This window comes from Montipora capricornis, chromosome 2, assembly GCF_036669925.1.
Source record: "Montipora capricornis isolate CH-2021 chromosome 2, ASM3666992v2, whole genome shotgun sequence".
Taxonomy (NCBI): Eukaryota; Metazoa; Cnidaria; class Anthozoa; order Scleractinia; family Acroporidae; genus Montipora; species Montipora capricornis.
This window is the reverse complement of record NC_090884.1, coordinates 35369172-35380300: the sequence shown is the minus strand read 5'-3', so window position 1 is coordinate 35380300 and position 11129 is coordinate 35369172. Positions and strand designations below refer to the sequence as shown.

Genomic DNA, 11129 nt, shown 5'->3' with positions numbered 1-11129 from the left:
TGGCATCTGTTGCATTGAATCATGTAGATGAGTTTTTAGTTTCGCAAGTTATGTGGAAATTAATGGAGCGCGTTTCGCCAGTAGAGCAGAATTTGTAGGTGGTTAGTTTATGGAAAATGTAAGGACAGGTAGCGCAGTTTTTGCCATAGCGAAAAGAACCGGAAGGAAGTGTGGAATTAGAATGAGTTACATTGGGCGACAGTTTAGCTGTAACCAGCAGGTCTCGAAGGTTAGGGGAGCGCCTGAAAGCCACAACAGGTAGATGGAGGAAAGCATTTTGGAGCGGTCAGAAGAAAGAAGTAGATTGTAGGTTTTTTAATTATGTTGAAGATGGAAGGAAGTGATGCATTATAGGTCGTTATGAAAGGTATGCGTTGGGGTTTGTCTGTCTGTTAGGTTGTAGGGTATGTGTGCGGGGAATGTCTGCAGCCCGTTGTATTTGTTTAGTAACAAAGTTGCGTTTGTAAACCTCGTTTCAGAGGTATGTCGTTAGTTCCGTGGTGCGCATCTTGAACGTTTCGTCGTAGAACAAATTCGTCGTAGGCGGAGTGCTAGGCTGAAAAGGGATGGCTTTTTTTGTGTGTAGAGGATGACAAGAGGAATAAAGTAAATGTTGGTGTTGTCCGTGGGTTTGGTGTATAGGTTTGTATCTTATGTTCCTTTACTACTTAGTGAGACGTTAACAGTCAAGGAACGGAACATTGGTGGGAGAGATGTAGACTTAGTGAATTTACTGTGTAGGGTGAAGGTTGTTGAGAGAAGCGATGAAAATTTGAAGGTTCTCCGGAACTTTCAGTCCAGATTCATAAAAAATGTCATTCGATGTATCTCAACCAAAGTATGAGGGTTGGACATGGGGCGTTCCTTAGAGCTATTGTTTTTTCGAAAAAGCCCGAGGAAGAGGTTAGCAAAAGAGGGGGCCTTTTTAGTGCCCATAGCTGTGCCGTGGATTTGAAAGTTAAGGTTCATTCCTCTCCTCTCCCACAACATCTCCAAGGACATGCAAGTAATACCTATCGAAAAAATATTTTCTAACAGAGACTCGCTCGGTAAGGCCAGGAAGCTTTTTTAATTTTAAAGGCCGAGCTTCGGGTGGCAAATTATGTATATATTTTTCAAGTTGTGCATAACTGCAGGAACAGTGCTGTTTCGGCCTTTTGGGTAAATCAGTTCAATGCTGATGTCTAGGATGGAGGTGAAGTTATAAACCCACCCCAAATGTCCCACACATGTGGTACATCTAAGCCATGCCAGAGTTGCTCAAACTAGCGAGCTAGTGAGCACATGCGGCAATTGCTAGCGGCCAATGACTCCTCCCAGTAGTACAGTGCTCAATTAGGGACATGAAAGCAAAAGCTTTGTAATGCCAAAGAGCTATATCTAACTGCGAACAGTGCCTTATATATATATATATATATATATATATATATATATATAATATATGGACATAGAAGCAATTCAATGTAAACTGCAGTGTACCTGAAGAAGGCTGGTTTGGCCAGCCGAAATATAGTAAATTACCTAAAATCAAATCTAGTGCCGTCGTATCGGGCTTGCATAAAAGATTTAGTTTATCAACTTGAAACTAAGCCGATCATATAAAGCCAATAAAACAACGTACACAGAAAGGAAGATTGTCCACGGTTGCTTGCTTCGAAACTCTGGAATCTAAAACACAGGCCACATTCCACAGGTCACTCGTTGAGGGTGCATTGTTTTACCTCTTTGAAAGTAGCCAAAACCTTCAATTTGTGCTAACCCGAGGCCTCCTAAAAAACCAAACCTAGGCTTAGGATTAGCCAAATTGAGGGTTTTGGTTCCTTTCCACAAGGTAAAATAATGCCCTGCCAAAAAACAAAAAACGAGGAGTGACCTGTGGAACTTCGACATGTTTTAAACCCGCAGGGGAACCGCCTACTACATCGTAAAAATTCGGTATGCCATAAAACCGTCTAAAAGGAAAACAATTTGCACCCCGATAGCACAGAAAAGACGAGGACAGCCGTACGTAGAGGTAAACTGAAGTTTATTTCTACATTTATGCTTACTTTAGCATTTATAAGCGCAAAGTTAATTTCCCATACGAAGTCTATAAATCGTCTGTTGCGTACGAAGAACGACCAGTCCAAACGGTCACATACCGAGCTTGGGCTGCCTGTGGTTTCGCTTGAATGAATTTCAATTAAGAAAAAAGACAGCTTGTGAAAGAATCAATGCCCTAAAAAGCAACATTCCTAAAGGTCTGACCTCAACTGTTTTGACGGCCACGTAACTATACGCCTTTTATCACAAGTGAAACAGTTTTGCCTCATTTATTTGGAAAGTAGTTTTCAAAGTGGTGGCAACAATGTTAACGGCAAAGGTTTGGCCTTCTTTGATGATCGTGGTTTTAGTGGCCTCAGCTGCAACTTCGAGTAAAATTTCTGGTTGAGTCATGCTTTGTAGAATAGTACATAAACAGGGTATCCTAGCAGCAAAGACCTAAGCAAAGCAGAACAAGGCGCACAATGAACAAACTCTTTCCAGTTTCATTTGCGGTGTCCTCAGAAAGTTTGTCGGTCTCTTAAATAGGGGCTCACTTTTGCAACTTCAAAAAGAGAGTTAACGTTTTATTGAAAGGATTCATTTCCTACGGCGATAGATAATACATAGCCTTGTTTAGCACCTTCAACGACAATTATTATTTTCCGAAAACACAAAACTCCGAATTGCATATCTTCGGTGTTACGAAAGTGTGAGGTGACTTCAGTATCACACAAAACTGAGCTCTGATCGTTTTTGTGACAGTTTAATCCCAATTTCTGAGACGCTGAATACCGTCAGAAAAGATATTCCATCGAACCTAGCCGTTAGGTTCCCATGGCACAACGCAGTTAAAACTTAACCAGCTTAAATTATCTTCGGTGATTACTCAAAATAAAAAATTTTCGGAAAAAATAACCGCGAACAAAAGATGAGAAATTAACTTTAACAATATTGCGCATGTGGGCATTCCAGAAAGTTCTGTTGGGGAAGATGCTCTGTTCTCATGAGATTGCTTCGACTAAAATATTAATGGAAACTTTATGAGGAATTCGAAGACTGTGTTTTAGAAACAAAAATTAGTCAGGAGAGCACCACTTTGCATCCGGCAGCGAAGAGTGTTCAGGTATTTTGCGTTGTGGACATATCTCGGCGGGCAGTTTTGCTTGACGTTAACGCAACTCTTCAGTCATAACTTCTGATCAGGTGATGTTTTTCTTAATTTAACCAAACAATTAAATAATAAGGGAATTCGATCAATTAAACGATTATCACAAAGGATACCTCCCATCATAAACGTTTTTAGTTTTTACTTTCAAGAAGTGGCCGTCAATTTTGTAGATCGGTTTGACTTCTCTTCACTGAACTTTGATGCTGTGAAAATGTGTTCTATAGCGTCTATCATTTCAATTGACATGAGATGTGTCCTCAAACTTACCAAATCTCGTTCCTCTTCCTTTTTTGAGCGGCTTTAGGTAACAAACTTTCAGTTACATCTTTTTGTTAAATGTCAGTGGGGAAAATGTACGGCGTTGTTCGATGTGATCTCTCCATTTCGAGATATTTAGGATCTTACGTGTGAAAGATATGAACCGTAGAGAGTGCTAACTTGTGGAAGGACATGATGTCAAAGACAAGCACGTAATTTGTTACGATACTTCTTGATACATCAAACACTGTTTATTTGCTCGGGTTCTTGGGATCTTTGAACTGGTTTTTTTCAAACTGCTTGGAACAGTGTCGTTGGTTAGGATATATTGTTTCGCTGTCGTTGCGTTGTTGGCAGTTACCATGTCTCTAGGCAGTGGCTACTAGCCGGGGAAGATAAGGTCCGCGTGAGAATGGGCAAATTATCTTCGAGCAGTGAATGTTTGATTTTAAATCTTTTAGTAGTAACCCAAAATCTGATTATCATCAAAATAGTGCTGACTTGAGTCAAAGGATGTGAATATTCTTGGGACAGATATTGCTCGTGGAAATTAAATCTCGACATTGAATGATATGTCTTTTAGATAGATAGATAAATAGATAGATAGATAGAGATAGATAGATAGATAGATAGATAGATAGATAGATAGATAGATAGATAGATAGATAAATAGATAGATAGATAGATAGTTTATTATCACCTTAGATTGCAGTTATAACTGAATTGATAAGGTTTACATTACATAATTAAAAAATTTAATTCTGTAAGTAAAATATATTAACTATTATGATACATTAAGATAGATCTATGAGAACTAAGGGAAAAGAAAAAAATAGATATATATAAATATATATACACATATAAAATTGTAAAGTATAAGGTACCAAATGGAGAATTGACTAATGGTATTCGTTATATAAATAAAGAAAGTTTATTTAGAGTCATAAATCCTAGCGCTAGCGTTAATAAAGGTATTACTGAACCTATTAGTCTTACACAAGGGCGTTGCAAAAACCCTTGGTTTACGCAGGGTTACCGAAAGATGATGAGTGTTAAATGGTAATAAGTGAAATAACTGATTGTTAGGATTAGAAATGGTTTGTTGAAAAAAACTCTGACACAATTCAGATCTTCTTTGCGATAAACTATTAATATTTGCGGTCTTAAGAGCATCAACGTATGACACATCGTAGCCATATATATAATACGCATGGCTCTCTTTTGTACTCTTTCTAAGGCTGAGCTAAGATACTCAGGTAGACTATAAATGAAACACTTGACAGGCATATAATGAAACTGACTGAATGCAAGCAATATAAAAACAGACTAGATCCTTAGCTGGAACATGAGCGCGCCTTAGTTGTATTAAGAAGTACAATCTCTTTGCCGCTTTGTTAACGGTAGCATCTACATGCTGATTCCATTTAAAATTATCCTGAATAATCACACCTATACTTTCACAGATTTAACAAGATCAATAATAGCGGTCTCGTTAATTGATACTAGCTCGCGAATCGCCGGAGAACGTGAAAAGGAAATTCTAAGCTCTTTGCATTTCTTGGGATGTAATTGAAACTTATTGATCTCGGACCACTGTGTTATCTCATTAATGGCATTCTGTGCCTGGCTGACCTCTCTGCTGTCAACTACTTCATAACTCGTTGTGTCGTCGACATACTTAACCGTACCATTCGCAGAGGGCACTACAAGATCATCGATCATAGCAATAAAAAGGCAGGGGCCAAGCTTTGTCCCCTGGGGAACCCGGCGGGTACAGATTGCCATTCCGAGAAACAATCTTCAGCTAGTTTAACTCTTTGAAAACGATTACTTAGTAAGTCGCCTATCCAATTGATGATATAAGGATTAATATGATTGTAATCAGAAAGCTTAATCATAAGTAGGGAATGATCTATAAGATCAAAGGCCTTCTTGTAGTCCAACACAAAGACTCTAACATCATTCACTTAACCATCAGTTTCTTTCGTCCAGTTATGAATCATAGTTATTAAAGCGTGGGTAGTTGATGAGCCAGGAATACAGCCAAACTGGTCAGATCTTAACTTCCTAAGAATTGCAGGTTTCACATGATCTTGAACAACAAAATGTTCAGCTATCTTTGACAATGTAGGAGTAAGGGAGATTGGTCTAAGGTCCTTTTTAATATCTTCAAAAGGTATTTGTGGTGGGATAGTGTTCATGAGATACAGGGAACAGATTTAAATAGGCTATAACTGCTTCAAACGAGGTTTAAAAAAACGTCATGCAAACCCTTCTTGCGCCATACGTTGCAAAGGTATATAGCTAACAACTTCGTAACCACAACAACGGCCTAAATTTCCACAGATAAATCAACGCCACGCTTTAAAATATTCTAGTTCCAGCAACGATAGGATTGGAGTTAGGAGGGTTCCAAGATGGCCAGAACCTCATAACTCTAGTGCAGTCACTAGGTGTATTTTTGCCCAAATTAAACACCGGCTTGTATTGCTTGAAATGATTAATGGCAGGTATAATCCTGGGTAATTATTTTTTGCGATAAGCAATCTTTAAAATCTCTTTTTCAGAGGTCAAAATGTATTAATACTATATTTATTGTTCACCTTCTCTTTAAAGAATCTGGAGGGAATCGCACAAGAACGCATCAGTGGTTTTGGAAATCGGCTCTTACCGGCAGATCCTCCGTCAACTCCTTATTTTGTGTCGCTCTTTGATCCGGCTCGAAACATTCCTTTTTATTCTGCGTACAAAGTAACTCCCGCTCAGGCAACAGCGATTGAAACACGCCGCAGAAAAGATTTTAATTGGAGAAACCCAAAGATGCCAAAGGACAAGGTATATTAACTTAATTGTCGTAGCTATTCGCACTTCCTCCACGCAATAGTCACTGGCATGGCATGATTGCCATTGAACCGCACAAGTTTGATTTCCAGAAAACTCAGTTTGACATCTTGGGCTATTAAGTGCTTGACTGGCAAGACCTTCTAACAGAACATTTTTGAGATGTGGGATGAGAGTGTGAGAGAGAGGGGGGGGGGGGGGCACGGGGGCCTGATGCTGGCGTACTGAACAATGTTAGTATGGGCTTGTAAGAAATTATTGCTCTTGATGAACGAGAAGTTACTCTTGTGCTTCCATTGTACAATTGTGGTAGACATTCCCGTGTTTCCATAGGTATTCCCGTGGACGGTGCATACAAAGAAGCTATCACCAAATACAAACAACCACTGAGCAGAGGTCATATGAATCCCTCAGGAATAAATTCGTTTGACGAAAATTCATGAAAGCTACATTCACCCTTACTAATGCAGCACCGCAATTCGAATACGCACCTACGCTAAAAGTACTTGCGGAAATTCCACGCGAGGGGGCACCCTTTATCTTCTAACAGGGACATCTGACTTCGGACTCAAGCCCGGTTCTGCAGGAAAACCGGTGCAAGACACCACAATACCGTTACCCTTTACAACGACTACCTTCTCCAAAGGAATAAAGCTTGTAACACCGCGCGCTGTGTGGACAGCTGGCTGCTGTGAATGGAATGGCAAAGCAGAGTCATTTGCGGTTATGAGCAACAATCAAAAGGATAAAGCGTTGCTGTACCAGACAGAAATGAGCGTCGCTGATCTTGAGGTGCTGCTTACTGCAAAAGGATCCTTAGGAGTGAAGTTATTCCCGGGAGCGGCAAAGTGCGGCGATACTACAAGTAAAATCACTCTACCACCATAACGGGCCAGTTGTAAAGTAACAACCTCAGGAAAATAACGCCTTGTAGTGAAGATTATACATAGGTACAGTGATGGATAGCTATGGTTAATAATGGTCTCAATCGTATTGTCCTTATTGTAAAATTGAAAATGTTAACGATGAGTGCTGAGTTGTCAGTTTAAAAAAATGCAGCTGCAAATGTTGTTAACTAGAATAAACAATAAACGCTCTCATATGGCTATAATTCCTCTGGTGTCAATTTTTGTACGGATTATTTCAACAATTTCGTGATGCACGGGAAATCAACACCCAATCTGTCACAGTTCAGCTAAATCATAATTCTGTTGAAATATAAGTGCTACACGGCCAACGTTTGAAAAACATAACCCTTCCATAATTCAGCTTAAACCGAGAAGAACTGTCGAAACATGTTTTTGAAAATGAAAAACAGGGGCGGATTTAGGGGAGGAGGGGGTGCCGAGGGGGCCTTGGCCTCCCTTTTCTCCCTGTATTTAAAGAGCTTCTGTAACCAACACAGTGTGCATCAGCTGCGGTTTTACTTTAGATAATGATTAGTTCAGCTTCAGAGCTTTTCTTATTTCAAACGTTTTGCTTTTGATAGATATACATCACGTATGAAAAATTGAATATATAATGCGTATCACTTCTTTTTACAAATTCGAGCGACACGTTAAATGTAACAGTCGTTTCTCTATTTTATAAAGTGACGTAGAAGACTGGAAACACATAATTTTTCGGAAAGGGGCATATGGTGAGGGGGGGGGGGGGGGGTTTGCACTCTCGCGGCAATTTTTTGGCCCCCTCTTCTGGAATTTCTGGATCCTCCCATGGAAAAAGATCGTGTATTTTCTTAAAATTATTCACACAGTGCCATTTCTATATATCTCGGAGGAGTTCAATTTTGCTACTTGATTCAAGATTTGATCGCCGAAAGCAGAATATCCCCAATGTGACTACTTCTGTAGTTGTGAGTACCGCGTGCTGTTTGCTAATGGTTGTATATGCTATATCACACGGTTACTCATGCTATGCAAAACACTAAACCAGTTTAATCAGAAGACTTGCTTTTACTACAAAAAGCTTTAACCCGTCCCCTTCTCTTTCGAGTGCCTTGGATCCGGAATGTTAACTTGGGTGTGTAAAATATTTCTCGAAGCATGCATTTGGTGTGCTCAAACGTCATAAATATTCTGAAGCTTCACTGACATATATAGATTTAGCTAAGCCTAAATGCGGAGCTCCTGGGTTATTTATTCTTAGTAGCCTTAGTTAAACAACGAATTTACGGGATAAAAAAAAATTCGAATTTTTGTTTAGCCTTGACGAAAAACAAACGAATAAAAGAAACCAAACAAAAAAATCTAAAACGATTTAAAACAAGAAGAATTGGAAAAATAATAAATATCCCCTAACAAAGGAAGTTTACAAGAAGAGTGTACCACCACACTGAGTAGGTTACCAAATACCATCCCAGTCCCGCGTAAAGCCGCGTCAAGCCACAGAAAGCGTGCGAAAATGTAAGCCTCGTTTATGTCTGTGTCCTGATTACAAGAAGTTTACCTGATTGGGCCTGCGATCCAAGAGAAAACCAGTACCTGGCCAGCGGTTAACTTAATAAAACAGGTTACTTCGATGAGCTCTAAACTTGAGTCCGCGATTAGTCAAGTGATACTGGTAAGCGGATACCTTGTTTTGACAGGTGTCAATTGACCATTACGTGGATGTCGAGTAACAAAGATGTATGCTGTAAACGGCCGCCATGTTGGGTGTCTTGATTATTATTTGCAGTATCAAAACGTATAGATGCAAAAAATCTATGGCATGTATAGGGCGCCCAGCGTAACCTATACAACCTAAAAGGAAATCAAACTAGTTACACACCCATACATCTATACATATCCTATAAAATAACAGCTTTAAAAATGTTGAAAAAAAAGTATACAATATGTACAATAAATTAAAAGTAATAATAAAAGGTTAATAGTCATTATCAAAAAATAAAATGTTCCAAATTATAAAACAGCTGCTTTGAAATAACGAGCTATATGCAACGAGTATGAAATGGTGGCTTTCTGCATCTTCTCTATAACACACTTTGATCGGGCACCAACAAGCTTCTTCATAGTTTCTTCTACGTCCTTCGACCATCCTCCCAATGTGTCAATGATGATGTTGTTTCAATTCTAAAAGTAGTGGACCATACTTTATTGCCTTCTCTTCAACTTTCTTTGCACGATTATCAATCCAGGGGCAGCTCATTTCTACTGCCCAGACTTATTTGCCTTGTGGTCCACGAAACGAGCATCGATTCTATTAGCTCTAACATATGTGTGTTCTGCATATACCGCCACATCCCAAAAAGCTTTCCCTTCATCCGACTCATAGATAGGTTTTGGTTTCACAGGTGAATACCAAGGAGGAACACCTTCCATCAGCTTGAGGTCTTTGCACTTCTCGAAGAATAATATCTTCAGAGCAGCATTGTGTCGGTCCAAATACTTTGATTGAGCAAGTGTAGAACATCCTGACAAAATGTGTGGAAGTGTCTCTGCTTCTTTACCGCACAGCCTACAGCTTACGTCTCCCTGGGTTGTTCTGGTCTTTTGTGTTGTATACACTTTGGTTGGCAAGAGTTGTTCATAAAGTTCGATCATACCTGCAACTGTACGGGTGGGTGCCGATGACCAATCCTTCATCCATGCAAAGCACGCATCTTGACTAAGTTCTTCATCTTTCCAACACGATGTGAGCAACCGCCCATGCCAATTCTCTGCCTTTATGGTCTCTTGTAGCTTATCTATCATTGCACGCTTCAAGAGTTCTTTGATCTTCGTTCCTCAACTTCTACCTCTGGTCTTCTAGCTAAAGTAATTGAAAGATTTGGGTATTTAAGAGATAAACTTATCTCCAGTTCCTCCGCATATTTGTGTGCTTCAGTTAGTAGTGAACTGATGGCCTTTCTCCACTGCTCTCTCCTCAAACACCCGGACAGTTCTTATCGTAGGGTCTGCATTCTGATAGAGCTTTATAGCAGCTTTGATCTTTGTAAGCTTGTATTCTTGTTCAACCACGCCCTCCTAGGTGTCTGGGTAGATACATAACAGATACATAACAGCTGTCGAGCTCAATGGGTGTTTTCCTCCGTTCTCGTGAATAATCTTTCTTGCTTCTCTATCAACTACTCTCAGTTCGGTGATAGGCCAGTGTTGGGTCCACATCAAATAGCTGAGCACGGGAAGTGCGAATTGATTAGTTGCTATTACTAGGTTAACATCGGAAAGAGGGCTAGACCAGATTACAGACAAGCGTTGAAGGTAGACCTTTGCTGCACTCACGAGAGCTAGCTTCTCGTCCTGTTTCACTATTTCACATACTCCAAGGAACGTATAGCTTGAACCTTCTTTGATACTCTGAACCACTGACGTCTGATCGAGTTTAAGACCTGCTGCATCATGCACTAGAACACCTCTCTTGACATGAATAGTATTGCACTTCTTCGGGTTCCACTGTAATCCAATATCATTCATTGCTGCACATGTGGATCTTAGGACTGTATTAAGCTTTGTTTGCGACGATGAGAAAACTTTAAGATCATCTATGTACAGTAGATGAGTTATCTTCATACCAATTGGTTTGGATAGCTTACAACCCTCTGTTGCATTAAGTAGCCACGCTACTGAATTTAAGCAGAGCGTAAACAGACGTGGACATATCGCATCGCCCTGAGGTAATCCTCTCATAAATCGAATAGTACGGGAGGTCTCGGTTCCACACTTTGTTCTAACAATGATCTTAGTGTTCCAGCTCTTTAGTAGTTGCCTTATTACTCTGCACAGCCAATAGGGGAAACAGTGTACATCCATACTTTTAGATAACCATTTATGATCGACGGTGTCATAAGCTTTTTTCTCGTCTACGCACTGAGATTTCGATGCCCTCTATGGCAATC

The 11129-nt window shown here is 39.9% G+C and overlaps 1 pseudogene; it reads left to right on the top strand.

Annotated features, from left to right (window-relative positions):
* Positions 1–7337, top strand: part of LOC138037224 (uncharacterized) — a 10332-nt pseudogene extending 2995 nt beyond the window's left edge.
* The last annotated feature ends 3792 nt before the right edge of the window (positions 7338–11129 follow it).